This window comes from Lepidochelys kempii, chromosome 1 (assembly GCF_965140265.1).
Source record: "Lepidochelys kempii isolate rLepKem1 chromosome 1, rLepKem1.hap2, whole genome shotgun sequence".
Taxonomy (NCBI): domain Eukaryota; kingdom Metazoa; phylum Chordata; order Testudines; family Cheloniidae; genus Lepidochelys; species Lepidochelys kempii.
This window is the reverse complement of record NC_133256.1, coordinates 284,189,289-284,210,359: the sequence shown is the minus strand read 5'-3', so window position 1 is coordinate 284,210,359 and position 21,071 is coordinate 284,189,289. Positions and strand designations below refer to the sequence as shown.

At 46.4% G+C, this 21,071-nt stretch overlaps 1 pseudogene; it reads right to left on the bottom strand.

Moving 5' to 3' along the window:
- Positions 1–17,370: 17,370 nt before the first annotated feature.
- Positions 17,371–17,751, bottom strand: LOC140906741 (histone H2B 8-like; annotated as a pseudogene).
- Between the last annotated feature and the right edge of the window lie 3,320 nt (positions 17,752–21,071).

Sequence of the window (21,071 nt, the reverse complement as noted above, 5' to 3'; positions counted from 1 at the left end):
AATGTCAGTGAAATGGCTCCTGTGATCCACCAGCGCTTGCAACACCATTGAGAAATACCCTTTTCAGTTTATGTACTCTTTGGCAAGATGGTCTGGTGCCAAGATAGGGATATGCATTCCATCTATCACCCCATTGCAGTTAGGGAACCCCATCATGGCAAAACCATCCACTATGTCTTCTTAGCAGATAGTCTTCTTAGCAGAAGTCTATTGATGGCCCTGCAAACTTGGATCACAGATCCCACGGTAGATTTACCCACTCTAAATTGATGTCCCACTGACTAGTAGCAGTCTGATGTTGCAAGCTTCCACAGAGCTGTCGCCACCCGCTTCTCCACTGTCAGAGCAGCTCTCATTTTGGCTGGGGAAAGCTCTTCACACAGTTCCTGGAAAGTGGTCTTACACGTCTGAAAGTTCTGCAGCCACTGTTCATCATCCCATAGCTGCATAATGGTGCAGTCCCACCAATCAGTGCTGGTTTCTTGGGTCCAGAAATGGAGCTCAGCCATGTCAAGATGATGCGTAACTGTTGCCAGCAACTGCAAATTGCTCCACTCTATGTCTTCCAGTAGGGTTGCTTGTATGGCATCGCACTGTTCCGTGCAGTGGCTCCTGTGCCAGCTGTGTAAATACTGCAAGATAAGGCACGAGGTTTTTGTAATGCTCACAGCAACGGTGTGCAGTTGAGTGGGGTCCATGCTTATCAGGCTATGGCATCCGTGTGGGTAACCCAGGCTTACCAAAAAAGTCACAAAAAAAGGTTTGGTTTGTTTGCCGTTGATTTCAGGGAGGTAAGTGCATCATGGGAGGCTGATGGCATGTTCACATAACTACCTGCACCAATGTTTTGGTCCCATAAGGCATTGCAGGTGTGAAAGTAGAATGAATCATATTGAAATTATAATTCATTAAAGAAATGCTACTTGAAGGGTTTGTTGAAATATGGTTGTCAGGGTGTGCACTTAGAGTTCTCACTCAGATGCACGGAGAAAAGAACCGCCCAGTGGCTTATTTCTCTGCCACTTTAGACCCTGTTGCCCAAGGCTTACCCCCCTGCCTGCGTGCTGTAGCTGCTGCGGCACGCCTAGTCGAAATGTCTGATTCCCTTGTTCTCCGCTCTCCTCTTACCCTCCTGGTCCCTCACTGACCTCTCCCTGCTCCAAGACTCTGCTCCAGAAACCGAGAGAGAATCCTGGGTTGCCCAGGGTTGCTCTCTACATCCCGATTCCTTTTGGCGCTCGCCTACTGGCGCCTTTGTAGCCCCCTTTTCACTCTACTCATCTCTGGCTGCCCTGCTACATGGTGTTTCGCGTGTCGGAAAGGAGGGGATAGTCTCTGCTGTAACAAAGACAGGATGGTGGGCCCCCCCATTTTAGCTCTTTTGCAGCCCGCCATTGTGCAGCCTGTACCATTTGCCAAAGCCATAATATTGGTAAACCTGTAAAAGTGGCCCAGGGGTTCCGGGGCCTGCCTCAAGCACCGTTCTTGCATTGGCAACTTGATTTTGTACAAATGCCTAAGTGTCAACAATATGAATTTATATTGGTTATGGTATGTTTATTCTCCGGCTGGATTGAAGCCTTTCCTTGTCGCAAGGCTGACTCACTGTCTGTTGCCAAATGTTTGTTAAATCATATTATGCCTGCCAAGGGAATTCCTGCTACTCTGTCCAGTGATCAGGGTACACATTTCACTGGACAACTTGTTCAACACCTGGACTGTATATTGCATATCAAACACCTGTTGCACTGTCCCTACCACCCACAGAGTGCAGGTGCAGTTGAAAGACGAAATGGTGTACTTAAGAATAAGCTTGCTAAAATTTGTGACTCTACAGGATTAAGCTGGCCAGTAGCCCTTATGGACATGAGATCCACTCCATCCCAAAGGCATAAATTAAGTCCCTTTCAAATTGTTATGGGACGCCCTATGCAAGCTATGACTACCATTACTCCCGTTCCAGATTTGAACTTGACTCACAGTGCGCTCCTTCAGTATTGCAAGGGATTAATGCAAGCTGTAAGTCACTTCCATTCACAGGTTCGAGTCACCTGGCCCACGGAACCCACCTCCGACGCTTGCCACAACCTCAAGCCAGGTGATTGGGTCTATGTACAACTTGATTATCATACACATTGTAAGGAGAGTGATCACTTTAGATAAGCTATTACCAGCAGGAGAGTGGGTTTGTGAGGGGAGAGAAAACCTTTTGTAGTGGTAAACACCCATTTTTTCATGGTTTGTATGTATAAGAACATCTTCTGTATTTTCCACAGTATGCATCCGATGAAGTGAGCTGTAGTTCACGAAAGTTTATGCTCAAATAAATTGGTTAGTCTCTAAGGTGCCACAAGTACTCCTGTTCTTTTTAATAGGGATATTGCTTTCACTGAGGTCTCACCTAGTAAGAAAACAATGCCAGCGACCTTTTAAATGTCCAAAGGCACATTCCACCACCATTCTGCACTTGCTCAGCCTATAGTTGAACTGGTCTTTACTGCTGTCCAGGCTGCCTGTGTACGGCTTCATGAGCAAGGAGTAGGCTGGGTCTCCCAGGATCATGATTGGCATTTCAACATCACCAATGGTTATTTTGCAGTCTGGAAAGAAAGTCCCTGCTTGCAACTTTCTGAACAGACCTGTGTTCCTAAAGATGTGTGCGTCATGCACCTTTCCCGACCAGCCCACTTTAATGTCAGTGAAATGGCTCCTGTGATCCACCAGCGCTTGCAACACCATTGAGAAATACCCTTTTCAGTTTATGTACTCTTTGGCAAGATGGTCTGGTGCCAAGATAGGGATATGCATTCCATCTATCACCCCATTGCAGTTAGGGAACCCCATCATGGCAAAACCATCCACTATGTCTTCTTAGCAGATAGTCTTCTTAGCAGAAGTCTATTGATGGCCCTGCAAACTTGGATCACAGATCCCACGGTAGATTTACCCACTCTAAATTGATGTCCCACTGACTAGTAGCAGTCTGATGTTGCAAGCTTCCACAGAGCTGTCGCCACCCGCTTCTCCACTGTCAGAGCAGCTCTCATTTTGGCTGGGGAAAGCTCTTCACACAGTTCCTGGAAAGTGGTCTTACACGTCTGAAAGTTCTGCAGCCACTGTTCATCATCCCATAGCTGCATAATGGTGCAGTCCCACCAATCAGTGCTGGTTTCTTGGGTCCAGAAATGGAGCTCAGCCATGTCAAGATGATGCGTAACTGTTGCCAGCAACTGCAAATTGCTCCACTCTATGTCTTCCAGTAGGGTTGCTTGTATGGCATCGCACTGTTCCGTGCAGTGGCTCCTGTGCCAGCTGTGTAAATACTGCAAGATAAGGCACGAGGTTTTTGTAATGCTCACAGCAACGGTGTGCAGTTGAGTGGGGTCCATGCTTATCAGGCTATGGCATCCGTGTGGGTAACCCAGGCTTACCAAAAAAGTCACAAAAAAAGGTTTGGTTTGTTTGCCGTTGATTTCAGGGAGGTAAGTGCATCATGGGAGGCTGATGGCATGTTCACATAACTACCTGCACCAATGTTTTGGTCCCATAAGGCATTGCAGGTGTGAAAGTAGAATGAATCATATTGAAATTATAATTCATTAAAGAAATGCTACTTGAAGGGTTTGTTGAAATATGGTTGTCAGGGTGTGCACTTAGAGTTCTCACTCAGATGCACGGAGAAAAGAACCGCCCAGTGGCTTATTTCTCTGCCACTTTAGACCCTGTTGCCCAAGGCTTACCCCCCTGCCTGCGTGCTGTAGCTGCTGCGGCACGCCTAGTCGAAATGTCTGATTCCCTTGTTCTCCGCTCTCCTCTTACCCTCCTGGTCCCTCACTGACCTCTCCCTGCTCCAAGACTCTGCTCCAGAAACCGAGAGAGAATCCTGGGTTGCCCAGGGTTGCTCTCTACATCCCGATTCCTTTTGGCGCTCGCCTACTGGCGCCTTTGTAGCCCCCTTTTCACTCTACTCATCTCTGGCTGCCCTGCTACATGGTGTTTCGCGTGTCGGAAAGGAGGGGATAGTCTCTGCTGTAACAAAGACAGGATGGTGGGCCCCCCCATTTTAGCTCTTTTGCAGCCCGCCATTGTGCAGCCTGTACCATTTGCCAAAGCCATAATATTGGTAAACCTGTAAAAGTGGCCCAGGGGTTCCGGGGCCTGCCTCAAGCACCGTTCTTGCATTGGCAACTTGATTTTGTACAAATGCCTAAGTGTCAACAATATGAATTTATATTGGTTATGGTATGTTTATTCTCCGGCTGGATTGAAGCCTTTCCTTGTCGCAAGGCTGACTCACTGTCTGTTGCCAAATGTTTGTTAAATCATATTATGCCTGCCAAGGGAATTCCTGCTACTCTGTCCAGTGATCAGGGTACACATTTCACTGGACAACTTGTTCAACACCTGGACTGTATATTGCATATCAAACACCTGTTGCACTGTCCCTACCACCCACAGAGTGCAGGTGCAGTTGAAAGACGAAATGGTGTACTTAAGAATAAGCTTGCTAAAATTTGTGACTCTACAGGATTAAGCTGGCCAGTAGCCCTTATGGACATGAGATCCACTCCATCCCAAAGGCATAAATTAAGTCCCTTTCAAATTGTTATGGGACGCCCTATGCAAGCTATGACTACCATTACTCCCGTTCCAGATTTGAACTTGACTCACAGTGCGCTCCTTCAGTATTGCAAGGGATTAATGCAAGCTGTAAGTCACTTCCATTCACAGGTTCGAGTCACCTGGCCCACGGAACCCACCTCCGACGCTTGCCACAACCTCAAGCCAGGTGATTGGGTCTATGTACGGCGCCATCATCGAAAGCACGCCTTGGAGCCCCGGTGGAAGGGTCCTCATCAGGTACTGCTTACTACACAGATGGCTGTTAAACTAGCTGGCATCGCAGCGTGGATACATGCTTCACGGTGTAAGAAGGCACCATCCCCAGAGAACCAATCACCACCTCAGGACAACGCAGAGTAAATTTTGACTCCAGAAGAAGATGTAGAGGAACAGTCTGCAATGCCTTACAATCTACGCTCTTGTAAGGGTTGCCAGAAGCAGACGACGAACAACAACAACAACAAAAAAGCAGTAGCGAGCCTAGCGCCTACTGCCCGGTGGGCATAAAACCGTGACTGTGGTTCCCTCAGCTGAGGTTGTCAGAACCAGAAGAGCCTTGCCTCCAACATGCGCCTCTACCTGTTCCTCGGCTGCTGGTATCTTATGGTCTGGGGAGACCGCGATGACAATTCTTTTATCCAGCAGCAGATGTGGATAGCTCAGACCCTTAATATTTCTAATTGCTGGGTCTGCAGCCACATCCCAGCCCACTCTCAAACTGGTGTTCCTGTCCTGGCTATCCCACTCAAGTCCCCAGACCTCACTGGAGGGCCTCGTCGTTTAACAAAATATGGAACAGCAATGACACTTGGGAAGCGGTGGGAATAAATGCATCTAAATGGATAAGTGTGGTGGAGGGAAAAGGTCATTGGTGTTGGGTGTGTAATGGGACAGGGCTGGATCTGGGGAAAAGCCGTTGCCTTCAGCATATTGTGGCCAATGGTGTATGGGATTATTCAAACAAAACTAAAAAGTGGCAGGCCGGGTATGGAGATATGAATTTTTTTCTCAACCTGGGATCAAACAGAGAAATCAATCTCATGTTCCCCCTACAGTAATCTTAGTGAAAACAATACAATCTTTCAATGTCATGCAAATAACACCACTCCTCGTAAGGAGAATTACCCTGTACCTTTTGGGGGATACTACTCCTGCTTTGCAAACACCTATATGACAAATGGGTGCAACTGACCCTTCCTGGCCTTAGTAGGCCATCACTGGGTGTGTGGGACCAGAGCTTATACCGCACTACCAGCTAATTGGTCAGGAATCTGTTATCCTGCCTGACTCTTCCCACAATTCCGAGTGCTAGGAACCTTCCCTCGAGAACGGCTCCGCAATTTCAGGCGAAAAAGAAGGGACTTAACGGATACCCAATGGTATGTAAATAACATAAGCCCCTTAACCTGGGAAGAGGCCATAGGCGGTTCCTTAATACCATTAGGGGGAGTAATACATCATGCAAAAAGGCTCCTAAGGTTACAAGCAGTAGTTGAAATAACGGCAAATGAACCCGGAGAAAGTTTAAGAACCCTGGCCAAAGAAACAGGGGCAATCCGACAGATGGCCCTCCAAAACCGTCAGGCATTGTACATAGTGCTGGCGGCAAAAGGAGGGACTTGTGCTCTCATTGGAAAAGACTGCTGTGTCTATATACCAGACAACACCAATGAGGTAATAGATCATGCTAGCCACTTAGAACAAATTGCATATCTTCCCCACGAAGAGCCAAGTTCTTTATGGAAGTGGCTAAGTAACCTCTTCAATTTCTCTGACATAGGAAACTGGTTGTTTCAGGGAGCCCTAACTCTCCTGTTTGGAATCCTAATAATTTTTGTATGTTTTCAGTTACTTTCCTGTTGTATCCAAAAGTGTGTCAGGCATGCTACACAGATAGCTGCCCCAAACAAGAGTGCTAATTTGATGATTTTAAATATCACTGATGAACAAAGAGATAAAGAACGATTGATATGTGGAACCCAGTTATTGTTGGTCATTGCGTAGCTTGACCAAAAGGAGGGATTGTGAAAGTAGAATGAATTATATTGAAATTATAATTCATTAAAGAAATGCTACTTGAAGGGTTTGTTGAAATATAGTTGTCAGGAAGAGAAACATTAAGGAGTGTGAGACAATGGGTCCTCAAACTAATTAACTTAGAGCTCCTGCTGAGCTAGGAGATTGGTAAATGTTAGTATGCAAATAAGATATGTATGTATATTTGTCAGTTTCTGCTTTCTTTTGTCTCTTATGTTAAATTGGCTTTGGCTTAGCTGTATAAATAAGTTATCTTGAGCCTCAGAGAGGGGCTTACATGTGGGTGCATTAGCAAAGCGCTTTGCTAATAAACAGAGTGGTCTGACAAATGATGTGAGTCCTGAATCTGACTTTGACACAAGCCCAACCCAAAATTCCACTCAGCTACATGCACTGAGGAATGGCTACCCACAGGGCAGTGCTCTGTGCGTTGATGCAAGCCCTGCTAGTGAGGATGCACTCTGTTGACCCCGTGAGTGAAGTGTGGACACAGAAGATCGACTTGCTTAAATTGGAGGCTTGATGTCGACTTACGTGAAGTCAACTTAGCTTTGTAGTGTAGACATGGCCTCAGTTACCATGACTTTTACCTCATGTTTCCCAAGATTTAACATGACAATCCTATAGCTCTAGTCATGATGCTGAAAATGTTACTGATGCCAGAAAGTCATAAATATGATAGCAATGATTGGATCATATAAATATGAAAAGGAGACATTCCAAGTGTTTGTAAAATGAGTGCAATTTCACAAGAAGTTTGTACATGACATTTTACTCTTGTCCTGAAGAGTTATTCAAAATTGCATTTGTTACATCAACAACATAAAAAGGACCATTCTACCAGATTAGGTAGCAACACTTCTTTGTACATTTACAAGGGAAGAGGAAAGTATACAATGCTACTAAAACATAGTAACCATAACCTTAGCATTATCGTATCAAAATGTTATTGACTTGATTCATTTATATATGGGCAGAAGGAATCCATTTCTTTAAACCTTATAAATAGGGTTGGAAGGATTAGATTTTTATCAGTAAATGTCAGTCAATGGAGATTTCACCATACACACATACAAACCAACAAAAAATATTTCCATTGATAATAATTGAAAATTACAGACAGGCAAAGTAAGAAAAATGCTACTTTAGAACTTATTAAAGTTTGAGTTAAGGATATTTACTTTGTATATTTTGACATGTGATGTTGACAATTTGTATTTTAGCAATTATAAAGCTTTTACTTTTTGAATCTCAACACCTACTGTCATTGACTAATTGTCTGACCCCTTCTACTAGCTGAAAACCCCATAATTTCCCATAACTGTGAAAATTTAAATGGATACAAATAGAAAAAGATGCTTAAAATGCACAATTTTGCACGACTGTGAAAACATAAATTGTTTTAAAATAAACATTGATAGTATTTTGTCAAAATTATAAAAAATAAAAACCAAATTCTGCCAAGTCTACTTGTAAATTAAATGAATACGCCAGGAACATTTTGTACCTTCCTCAGAATGAACTAGTTTCTGTCAGCATACACAGAATAATTTGGCTTTATAGGATGGAGAAACTGCCAGTCAAGCTCAGAAACTATCTCTTCTGATGCCCCAGTGGCTGTTGCTTTTCGTGCTACTGTAGGTTTGAGAATGGAGTAAGGAACACACTCTGGCATTTGTAGTGGTCCCTTGCTCTCGAGTTCTGAGGGAGGCCACTCTGCCTCACTACACAGAGGGGAAAAATAGTCTAGTGCGGAAGCTCTGGCCCTCTGGGCAGGGCAGAGCCTAAAGAGTCTGTTAATCCACTGCCTCTTGTCTGGGGCAGGTGGAAAATGCCCAGCTATACGGGGGCTCTGGCCTTCTGGGCGGAGCAGAGCACAAACAGTCTTTAGCCCACAGCCTCCAGGCTCGGGGAGACAGTAATCAACAGTCTATAGGTACAGGCCTCTCAGTGCAGCCACCCCAGGTGTGGGATGGCAGGGGGAGGGAGATCCAGAGGGACCCGGGCTTTTACTCAGTGGCGGGCAGTCTCACCACTGGGTCACTAGGGAAAGCCAGTGAACCACGCTGCCTCACTTCTCAGCAGTGCAACTGGCTCAAGGTCCGGCTCTCCTGGGCTACTTCCTACCCCACTTAGTCACGGAGGCTCCGTTAAGTGGGGGCTTGGTCTCATCACCTCACAGTGAAGCAGCAGCCACTGCAGTCCCTCCTCGGGGTCCTCATGTCTCCTCTGACCGCAAGGTGTTGGTCCATGCGGGAGCTGGTTCGGGATCCTGGAGAGGATTCTACTTAGGGTTGCCAACTTTCTACTCGCACAAAACTGAACACCCTTGCCCCGCCCCCACCCTGCCCCTTCTCCGAGCACCCCCTCCCCGCTCACTCTATCCCCTCTCCCATTGTCGCTTGCTCTCCCCACATTCACTCACTTGCTCATTTTCACTGGGCTGGCTCAGGGGGTTGGGGTGAGGGAGGGGGTGATGGCTCCAGCTGGGGGAGCAGGCTCTGGGTGGGGCCAGAAATGAGGAGTTCAGGGTGCAGGAGGGGGCTATGGGTTGAGGCAGTGGGTTGGAATGTGGGAGGGGGTGAGGGCTCTGGCTGGGGGGGTGCAGGCTCTGGTGTGAGGCCAGGGATGAGGGATTTGGGGTGCAGCAGGGGGCTCTGGGCTGGGGTAGAGGGTTGGAATACAGGGGTGTGTGAGGGCTCCAGCTGGGGGTGCAGACTCTGGGGTGGGGCTGGGGATGAAGGATTTGGGGTGTAGGAGGGTGCTCCGGGCTGGGACCGAGGGGTTTGGAGGGTGGGAGGGGGACCAGGGCTGGGGCAGGGGTAGGCGCACAAGAGGGGGTCGGGGTGAAGGCTCTGGGCAGCGCTTACCTCAGGCAGCTCCTGGAAGCAGCGGCATATCCCCCGCTCCTGCTCCTACATGTAGGTGTGGCCAGGCAGCTCTGTGTGCTGCCCCGTCCTCAGGCGCCGCCCCTGCAGCTCCCATTGGCCATGGTTCCTAGCCAATGGGAACTGAGGAGCTGGCACTTGGGGTGGGGGCAGTGTGTAGAGCCCCCCGGCTGCCCCTATGCGTAGGTGTCAGAGTGGAGATATGCTACTGCTTCTGGGAGCCACGTGGGGCTATGCCAGGCAGGGAGTCTGCCTTAGCCCTGCTGCGCCACCAACCGGACTTTTAATGGCCTGGTCAGCAGTGCTGACTGGAGCCGCCAGGGTCCCTTTTTGACTGGACGTTCCGATCAAAAACCGGACACCTGGCAACCCTAACTCCGCTCCCTGGAAGAGGCGTCTGCCCCACACATGGCCCAGCCCCAACTGCTCCAAGGCTCTCCTTTTGTACTTCCCATCCTGCCCTCATACTTCCAGCAAGGGGGGCAGGATGGATTTGGCTGTGCACACCAGGCAGAGTGTAGTGGTCCCTCATTCTCCAGTTCTGAGGGAGGCCACTCCACCTTGCTACACATACCATAAGTTAAAATAAGGTAAATCAAGTTTAGGCCACAAAAGAAAGACAGTGACTCTACATTGCCAGCAATGAGTTACAGCAGCAGAGTTATGGAAGGGAACACTTGTTGGATCATATTAAAGAAGTTCTGTATTAATATCACAAATGAGTTTGATTCTCCAGAGTTTAAATTCCAGGGTATTACTAATTAAGAGGTCTCTTGGTTTTTGGTACTGTTTCTCTCCCTCTATGTGTGAAACTTGCAAGCTGCTAATTGTGTTAGTACATTCTAAGACAGAGTCTGTTCTCAAAGCAATTCACAGAGAGAGAGACTCAAAGCAATACTCTAACAACAGAAACAGCACCCAGAGACTCCCCGCCCTTTTGTTGTATTAACAATTGTGATTAAAATAGAGATAGAGGATGTATGTGGATGGATGCTTGGTGTGGATAATAACTGAATGATCAGGGAGGTGCCAGCCTAAGAATCCAGTGTCCATCGGCTGAAGAAGGCGTCAAGTGGAAATAACCAGACGACCCCCCCGGAGGGCAGACTGGAATCCACCCAACAGCCTCAAGGATGGGAGAACCAAAGAACAAGATAACATCTTGGAGCCGTCAGGAATGTGCTATCTGCTGATTGATTCAGCAACAGCATGATGAAGCAATTCCCATAGACTGGCATAGGAAGAAATTCCTATAAAAATAGACTCTAAAAAGTGAGAACTTTGGGGTCTGATTCTGCAAACCAACTTCCAGGAGCATCAGATGAGCATCTGACAAGGCCCTGCTCCCTCCTCATGTCCAGGCCACCTGGCCAGTGGCTTGGCATGAGCAACTCTAAGGCTGGTAACTATGATAACAACCTTGCAGAACCTGTGTGTGTGGGTGTGTATGTGTGTGTGTGTGTGTTTGTATGAATGAATGTGTGAATAAATATGAGATTGAATGGAATGTTATAGCTATAACTAACTGTTTACTATGATTCTTTCTGTATTCACAATAAATGTGGTATTTTGCCTTTTTCCCTTTAATAAGATCCTGCTGGTTTTTATTTTATTGGTACAACACACTTGAATGTTAAGATGCACATGATCGTGCTGTATAAGGGGAAACCAAAACTTGCACTCACTCCCTGATCTTTAAGAGCAGAATTTTACTCAAGATATGATTCATGAAAAAAAAGAAAAATGCTATCTGGTTCACAAGATTGGTTGATTCCATTTTAGTGGCTCTTCCAGGCTTCCAGCAGAAGATAAAGCACTTTTAAAAAGGAGTAGATGATAATCTTAGTGTCCAACTTCCCTCTTTCAACATAATATTTTAGAGCCCAGGACTGTACGTGAGCTATCAGTGTGCACATCATGGTTGCTTTCATTTGTCCTCATTGCAGCACCAGTATCTGCTGCAACTCATTGCTTTGTAAAGCACTTTAGGAAACATGGCTTGGAAAAGAAAACATATACAACTGAATTCAATTCTGTTCCAAAACATTGAGAATACCTAGACAATGTCTCTACCCACATTGCTTAAGAACTATGATTGAAAAAGGATTTCTAATCTGTCCATTTCCTAGTTTTTAAAACTGCTTTAGGATAGGTCCCAATTTTTGGTTGGGTACAATGTCTTTTAGTAAGCAGATGTAACTATCCATGTTACATGTTAATAAAGTGGAATACCTTACCAATGGTCTATAAAAATTGGTGTATAGGTATAGTCAGATATAATATGACTTTGGGGTGGCTACATTGCAAATTGAGTTATGCAGATCCCAACCAAGTACCTTCTTACGTAAGGCAATAATTATCTAATTTAATAGTCAACTTTTAAATACTTTATATCATGTAATAAATAAGATATGCCAGAATGTTGTCTTGAGTTACACCACTGTGGAGCACAACTGATAATAATTATTAATAATAATACAGTAAGAATTGGAGATCATACAACACGTGACAGATGTGTAGTCATGTTCCTTAGTGCACTACTGGAAAGAGCTCAGATACCACAGTGCTAACCATGATAGAAGTACCTATATAGACTAGCTCTTTGGGTGGGAGGCTATAGAAGGGAAAAGTGCTTTTACAAGCACTGGCCAAGGGAACTTTTCTAAGGGTTTGAGCACATTTTCAAAGTGGAAAAACTGTGATGGTTGTCAGGGGAACAGTTTAGGGTGGCTGAGAGTGTTGGAAGAGAAGGGAAAGGCCTTGGTAGCTGAGGAGAAAGTGGTGCCCAGCCTGCCCCTTCCTATTCCCAGCCAAGAGCACCTTATACTCACTTGCTTCTCTCCCCTCACAATAAAACTGGGACAAGTTACAATAAATGAATGGCAGAAAACAGCATTTATCTGATGCTTCCTGTTTAGTCTTTTCTGTTAATACCCTTTACTGTATTTTCTATCCTTCTCCCTCTGTTCCCCTCCATCTCACACATGGCTTCCCAATTTCTCCTTCCACCAGCAGGTCTCTTTTCAGACCCCTGAAGTACAGGATTTACCATCCTGGGGGCAGCTGGAGAGAAGGAAACCCTGAGCAATGTCTTCAACCCCTGCAGGGGCTTGATCTGTAAATGCAGACAGGTGGGAGTGAGAAACTGTTCTGGCAAAAGTTCCTGGTTTTATCAGTTGCTCAGGAAACCCCCTGTCAAATGTGGTGGCTGCTAGGAAACCGAGGGAAAGGGCTTCAGAGTCTTAAGCTGTAAAACTTGAAATGCAGCCTTGTGAGTGCCACTGCATGTGAGGAGTGATGATACAGAATGGCAAAGGATTCAGAACTGCTTATCCTAGAGGGTAGAATAAGCCTACAAGAAGTCTGCTCTTCAGCTTGGAGATAAACAAAGAGTTTTCAAATTGTTTTTCCTTCTATAAGGAAAAGCATTTTAAAAATTCTTTACCTTCCAATATTGTTTCCTCACTAAAAGCAGTTTCCATCTTCAATTTGTAGATTGTGAACAATTTCTCCCATAAAATGTATTACAAAACCTGAAGAATAAGTCCCAAAGGGCTCCTTGTGGCTCTTAGTTTTGCATGAGTGGTACAAACTGTTCAGAAAAGTCCCTTAGAGGTGAATGTCCTGTCTGAACAATTGGTTCTTTTCTGTTCAGGAGCTTATGCAATGCTCATCCTTGTGGTATCTGAGCACCTTTTCTTCTTTTGGGAACAGACTGTATCTTTTAAATTAGTCCATATTTGTTGCAAAGAAATTTTCATGCTTCGCTGAATTATAACTTTTTTAAACAATCCAAAGTATTGATCTCTTGATAAAGTGCCTACTACTTTAATAAATAGTCTTGGATCATTAAAGTAAAACAATGGTATTACCTATGACTACCAGAAGGTGGAGAAGTGTTTGTTTACTGTCCCCTCTCCTAAGCTTGACTTTCACCTTGATCAGTACAGATAAATATACTACTTCTGAGGGAATTCTGCGTCAAAACATTAAAGATTCTGCACATAAAATTTTAAAATTCTGCAAATTTGATTTGTCAAAATAACACTATATAATCACACCAGTTTCAGTTATCTTGAAATGTAACCATGAAAAATGATGTCAGAGAAATGGAAGATGCTGGGGTCTTCCAGAGATCCCATGCAAGTTTACGTATAAAAATAATTATTTGCAAGGTATTGATTCTCTGCATGGTACTGATAAGCATGTGTGTGATGATCATCCAGTGAACCTGAAACTATAAACGAGTTAGAAGATCACACATATTCCACAGATCATCAACAGCAGAGGCGCTATCTTTCTGAGTTGCCGGGGGGGGGGGTGCTAGACCCTGCTCCGCCCCCAGGCCCTGCTCCCACTCCACCCCTTCCCCCAAGTCCCACCCCCACCCTGCCTCTTCTCTCCCTCGCTCCTCCTCCTTCCTCCCCAGCGCCTCCTGCATGCCGCTGAACAGCTGATCCACAGTGGACGGGAGGTGCTAGGAGGGAGGAGGAGCAGCTAACTGGGAGGGCTGCCAGCACCCACTATTTTTTATCTCTGAGTGCTCCAGCCCCAGAGCATCCACGGAGTTGGTGCCTATGATCAACAGTGCAGGGGGATTCTGGAGCCTCTACAAACACATTACAGTTGATACTAAACTGGGAGGAGTGGTAGATACGCTGGAGGGGAGGGATAGGATACAGAAGGACCTAGACCAATTGGAAGATTGGGCCAAAAGGAATCTGATGAGGTTCAATAAGGATAAGTGCAGGGTCCTGCACTTAGGACGGAAGAACCCAATGCACAGCTACAGACTAGGGACCGAATGGCTAGGCAGCAGTTCTGCGGAAAAGGACCTAGGGGTGACAGTGGACGAGAAGCTGGATATGAGTCAGCAGTGTGCCCTTGTTGCCAAGAAGGCCAATGGCATTTTGGGATGTATAAGTAGGGGCATAGCGAGCAGATCGAGGGACGTGATCGTTCCCCTCTATTCGACATTGGTGAGGCCTCATCTGGAGTACTGTGTCCAGTTTTGGGCCCCACACTTCAAGAAGGATGTGGATAAATTGGAGAGAGTCCAGCGAAGGGCAACAAAAATGATTAGGGGACTGGAACACATGAGTTATGAGGAGAGGCTGAGGGAGCTGGGATTGTTTAGCCTGCAGAAGAGAAGAATGAGGGGGGATTTGATAGCTGCTTTCAACTACCTGAAAGGGGGTTCCAAAGAGGATGGCTCTAGACTGTTCTCAATGGTAGCAGATGACAGAACGAGGAGTAATGGTCTCAAGTTGCAGTGGGGGAGGTTTAGATTGGATATTAGGAAAAACTTTTTCACTAAGAGGGTGGTGAAACACTGGAATGCGTTACCTAGGGAGGTGGTAGAATCTCCTTCCTTAGAGGTTTTTAAGGTCAGGCTTGACAAAGCCCTGGCTGGGATGATTTAACTGGGAATTGGTCCTGCTTTGAGCAGGGGGTTGGACTAGATGACCTTCTGGGGTCCCTTCCAACCCTGATATTCTATGATTCTATGATTCTACCTTAAATCCCTAAAAGTTACTATACAAGTAATGCTATGACAGATATAGCCACTTGGATAAGGGAGGGAAAAGATGACCTGAAAAGTTTGGAAAGAAGAAATTAAGAAATACAGGATTACTGAAAGAGTTTCACAACCATGGTGAGAAGTCCTGTTTAAAATGGAGATAAGACTTCAAACACTTTGATAAGGAGCTCAAAGAATGCATACCAAAAAAAAAAAAAAAAAAATGTTGCAAACCTTCAGAGTTGAACAATTTGCAGCCTTCAGAAATGGCACCAATGTAGTCAATACCAACTGTCAGAGCAGGAGTAGAGTTCTAAAAAAAGACCAATGAAAAGAAATGGCAGTGGATGCAATGGTGCTTGCAGTGTATTAGCTGGAGAATAACCATCTCAATCAATTTTAACAGGCATATTATGGAGTAGGAAACTGATTTTAAAAAGCCATTTTCATGTATGATGAAATCAGTAATACAGACAACATTTCCATTTTCATATTTATTGTACTCCTGGGAGAACTTTGCACCACTGCACATGCACAGAATTTATGTCTCCTGCAGATTTCTGATGTGGAAGCAAAGGGAAGTCACAATAACAGTCATGCGACCCTCCACAACACTATATTTCAGGTGCCCAGAGCAGCCATCAGAGAGGTAAATCACTGTGGGGCAGGGGGCAGGACTGGGGAAGACCTGGCTCCCTACCCTGTGCCAGGCTCAGCTGCTAGGCTGGGCTGGGGAGGATGGGACTTCCTCTTCCCCTGCACGGCATCCAGGGCTGTGTCAGCCCCACCCTCAGATTTCTCCCTGCTGCAGGAAGCTCTGCAAACTACCCTCCCACCCCTGCTTCCTGCAACCATCACACCTCAGCTGCAGGGGGAGGGAACCCACTACAGGGAGCTGCTCCCCACCACCCAATCCCCATGCATCCTGATCCCCCCATACCCAGACCCTCCCGCCAAGCCTCCCCCCTCCCCCCCCGCCGATAAGCCCCACTCCCCCTGCAGCTGAACCACCCCAATGAGCCACCTGCACCCGGATCCCCGTCCCACTGGGCCCCACTCCCACAGCATCTGGACCCACCCTTGGGCCCCCCATACCTAGACCCCCCTGCTGAGCTCTATCCACCCTACATCAAGACCCTCCTGCTGAGCCCCAAACACCTTCACCTGGACCCTCCTGCAGAGTCCCATTACCGTTGCATCCAGAACCACCCAACAAGCCCCTGTGCATCCAGATCCCCCCTACACCCAGATCCCACACTGAGCCACCTGCAACCAGATTGCGCTACACAGAACCCTCAACCCATACCAGGATCACCACACACTAAGCCCCTCCCCACTTGGATCATGCCTTGCTGAGCCTGCCTGCCTGCACCTGGTGCACCTGGCACAGATGTGGGGGCGGGGGGGGGGTTGCTCCTGGAGCAGGCCCAATCCTTGCGCTGTGTCAGGGTTGAATGCAGCCTCACCACTGAGTTCATGTCCTGCGTGGGGGGAGCTGCACAGTGATCTCCCACCTCTGTGCAGCCAGTGGCCTGTGCTCCCAAATGCCATGCTGGAGCCTCCACATTTATTTGATAAATAAAATTTTCAGAATTTTGCAGAATTTTTAATTATGTGCATACTTTTTAATTTTTTTGGCACATAATTTTTTGGGGGGGGTACAGAATGCCTTCAGGAGTAGACATTAAAGACTCTGGTGCTTGTGCCCAGTTGTCTACATTTACTGTACAAGATGTTTATGGTTCCAGAACTTATGCTGAAAAAATGGTACTTGTGACTCCCCTTTGATCCTATCCGTCAAGATTATGTTACCGCAACATGCTGTCTCAATGGCAGTTAGTTATAAGAAGCGCAGTATTCTAATAAACCTATTTGGTGCCAGCACTCTGCAACAGAAAACCTGGTGATTCTGAAAGCCCAAGATGAGAGAAAGGATTAGGGACTATAATTATGAAGCTGATCCTGTAGTAGGCTTGTTTGGAAAATACTCAGTTAGATTGTCTTGTCTGGTTGGTTTTTTTTTGTTTTTTGTTTTGAAAACTATGAGTATAAAAGTTGTGCATGACCCAGCTTTAGAGGTGTGTGGGGGGGTAAAGTTAAAAAATAATAAAACAATCGTTATTGAATATTGCTTTAACGAGTAGTTTTGTACCATAACTAAATTTGTCCACTTTTAATAAAATTAGTTAAATGATTTTCTGTTCCAAGCTCAGTGTTTTCTTTATCAATACAATCCCTATATTTTTGGAGAGGTTGCAGGGTTTTAGGTATAACAGCTTCCCAGAATGGCACAGGCCCTGCTTACTTGGAGCTGGTGTACTTAGTCACAGCCTTGGTGACCTCAGACACAGCATGGTTAGCCAACTCCCTGGGCACCAGCTGGCGCACGGCGGTCTGGATCTCCCGAGCAGTGATGTTGGAGCGCTTGTTATAATGTACCAGGCGGGACGCCTCCCCAGCAATACGCTCGAAGATATAATTGATGAAGGAATTCATGATGCCCATGGCCTTAGAAGAGATGCCGGTGTCGGGGTGAACCTGCTTCAGCACCTTGTAGACATCAATGGAGTAACTCTCCTTCCAGGTCTTGCGGCGCTTCTTTTACCCTTTCTTCTGGGTCTTGGTCACTGCTTTCTTGGAGCCCTTTTTAGGCGTGGGAGAGGACTTCGCTGGCTCAGGCATCCTGAAGACTACAAGGAACCCACAAAACACACTGCAGGGGCCTAAAACCTGGCCAGACCCAGAGTTGTCTCTGCCCATGTAAAGTGATCAAATGCTCAAGAATTCAAAAATGAAGAGAAAAGCAATATTAGTTATTTCTAAAGATATTTGTTAATCATTCAACATCAAAACTCAAAGCACACCAAATTAAACAGACCATTAGTAAAAGATGCATTCTGTCTTTGGAATAAGCTGGCAACAAAATGAGCCAAAAACCTGCCAGATGAGATCAGCGATATTAATAAAACGACTGGAACTTGGAAAATGGCTTTTTGATGAAGTGATTGATCATTCTACACTTCACTTTATTTATCACAGATAGTTATACAGAGTTTGGCATGTCATTGTTACCCATACAAGAATACTGCAGAACAGAGATATTTTTATAGCTCTTTCAGACAGAAAATTGCTCTCAACAAGACCATTCTTCTGGTTTCATTTAACACAAGATAAGTAATCATTACTGATTCCATGAAACAGCAAGAAAGGGCAAAAGGAAATGGTAAAATACTGTTGTGTTTTGTAGCTGCACGTATCTTCCAACAGTGATGAAGGGCAAAGTTCCTTTTGAGAATATACAGTTCAGTAAAATAATCCACACGACTATGATATACACAGTTTTAAATGGTTTCAGAGTAACAGCCGTGTTAGTCTGTATTCGCAAAAAGAAAAGGAGTACTTGTGGCACCTTAGAGACTAACCAATTTATTTGAGCATGAGCTTTCATGAGCTACAGCTCACTTCATCCGATGAAGTGAGCTGTAGCTCATGCTCAAATAAATTGGTTAGTCTCTAATGAAGTGAGCTGTAGCTCATGAAAGCTCATGCTCAAATAAATTGGTTAGTCTCTAAGGTGCCACAAGTACTCCTTTTCTTTTTACAGTTTTAAATGTAAGTCCACTCAGAATGTATGACCCTCTCACAGACATTATATTACTTCTCTCTCTCCTGTAACTAATACCTCTTCTCCGCAGCACTTGTGCAAGGGGGGGGGCACATGAAACTGGAGTTTTAGCCCTTTCACACTGGGAGACAATCTATGTCCCTATCCCTGTTTATAAATATTGTTGCTCCTTGGCCTGAATGATTTAGCCAATAATCAGGGCCTTGCTAGGTTGTTCCTGTTAGGAAGAGACATTGATAATATGATTCAGGTATGTCTTTGGTATAATCATGTTTATTTACAAAGCTCTGTTCCTCTAAACACAGTAGGAACAAACAACAGCAGGCAATTTTGTTGCTGACAATTTCCAAGCCTGCCTTTCCAGACAGTCCTGTGCCCCAAGAAGCTCAGTCACTGCTCCCTCTCAGGGCCACAGGTATGTCTACTTCTCTGGCTTTCTGCTTGCTTTCCCTGACTTTTTTCCTGGCTTTCTGGTTGCTTTGGGTGGGATCCACAAAGGCACTTAGGTGTTGCAACCAGAGGAACCACTTGGGGTCTCACACCAGGGGTGCGTGTGTGAAGTTAAAATAATTTATTGAATGTTTCATGAAATTTTACCCAACAGCATCGGCTATGCAAGCTAACTAAAACAGCAATTCTGAAGTCTATGAAGACCCAGGGGGTCTTGTGCGCACCACGGCCCCCAGCCTGCCTGCCCCAGCCTCTCAGCCACAGAAGGGAACAGCAGCAGGATTTTCTTTTTCCAAATCAACCTATGAAAAAGGACTCACATACAACTCTTTGTAGGATCAGGGGCTGTCTAAGGCAACAGTGTCCAATAGAAATTCGATGCTAGCCACACTGCTAGCCACACTTGTGGTTTTGAATTTTTCTTATTAGCTGCATTATAAAAAAGCCACATGCATTAGCCACAATTCAATAGCCTATTAGCCACATGTGGCTAGTAGCGAACGTATTGGACACGACTGGTCTAAGGAATTCACACAAAAATAATAAACATGGTCCTGATTCCACAAGCACCTAAGCCAGGGGTGGGCAAACTTTTTGGCTCGAGGGTCACATCTGGGAATTGAAATTGTATGGCAGGCCATGAATGCTCATGAAATTGGGGTTGGAGTGCGGGAGGGGGTGTGGGCTCTCGGTTGGGACCAGAAATGAGGAGTTCAGGGTGTGGGAGGGGTTTCCGGGCTGGGGTGGGGGTTGGGATGCAGGGATGCTGGCTCCAGCTAGGTGTGCGGGCTCTGGGGAGGGGCTGGGGATGAGAGGTTTACGGTGCAGAAGGGTGCTCTGGGCTGGGATCAAGGGGTCTGGAGGGTGGGAGAGGGATCAGGGCTGGCGAAGGGGGTTGGCGCATGGAGAGAGGCTCAGAGGAGCAGGCTCCAAGCGACGCTTACCTCAAGCGGCTCCTGGAAGCAGCAGCATGTCCCTTCTCCGGCTCCTACACAGAGGCATGGACAGCTGGTTCTGCACACTGCCCTGTCTCCAGGCACCACCCCTGCAGCTCCCATTTGAACGCTGGAGGGGGCCATTGGAGCAGGGCCTTTGGACCAGGATTGCACAGGAGCCGGAGCAGGGCCATGCTGCCCCTGACCCTGCACCCCGGCTGGAGCGCTGGAGCAGAGCAAGCCCCAGATCTCAGTCCCCAGCAGAAGCTCGTGGGCCAGCTTAAAATGGCTTAAGCGTTTAAGTTAAGTTAAACGGCTTAAGTTAAACTCTTAAAATGGCTTAAAACGTAGTTTGCCCACCCCTGACCTATGCACTTAAATTTAATGGGATTGCTCAGCTAGGTAAAATTATGCACATGCACATTAAAAGCAAGAAAAATAATGCTTATGTGTCACGCTTTCAGGGGCAATTCAGACGAGTAAGCGGTTAGGTCACTGCCGGCCCTGTAACCCTGGGTGCCTCAAATGCTTTGCTACTGTAACTCCTTTCCTGGGACAGTCACAGTCAGCAACAAGAAGGCAGCTCACACTCTGAGTGACCGTGTATAACTGCATCCCTGATCCAGGAACTCTGACCCCAGCAGCCTGCCAGCAAGTCAGATTCCGTGGTTTCTACCAACCTTGTCTACAACCAGCAAGATGACCCCCAACCGTTCCAGTCACAAACTTTCATTGGTGACAGTGGGTGCTCATGCCCCCCCACCCTGCTGGATCAGGGCTGCAGTTATACATGGACACTCAGAGTGTGACCTTGGCCCTGCCCTGACTCTGCCCCCTCCCTGCCCCTACTGGACCCCTCCCGAAATCCCTGCCCCGCCTCTTCCCCAAGCGTGCCACGTTCCTTCTCCCCCCTCCGTCCCAGCGCTTGCTGCGCGAAACAACTGTTTCGCAACGCAAGCGCTGGGAGGGAGGGGGGAGAAGCAGGACCCGGC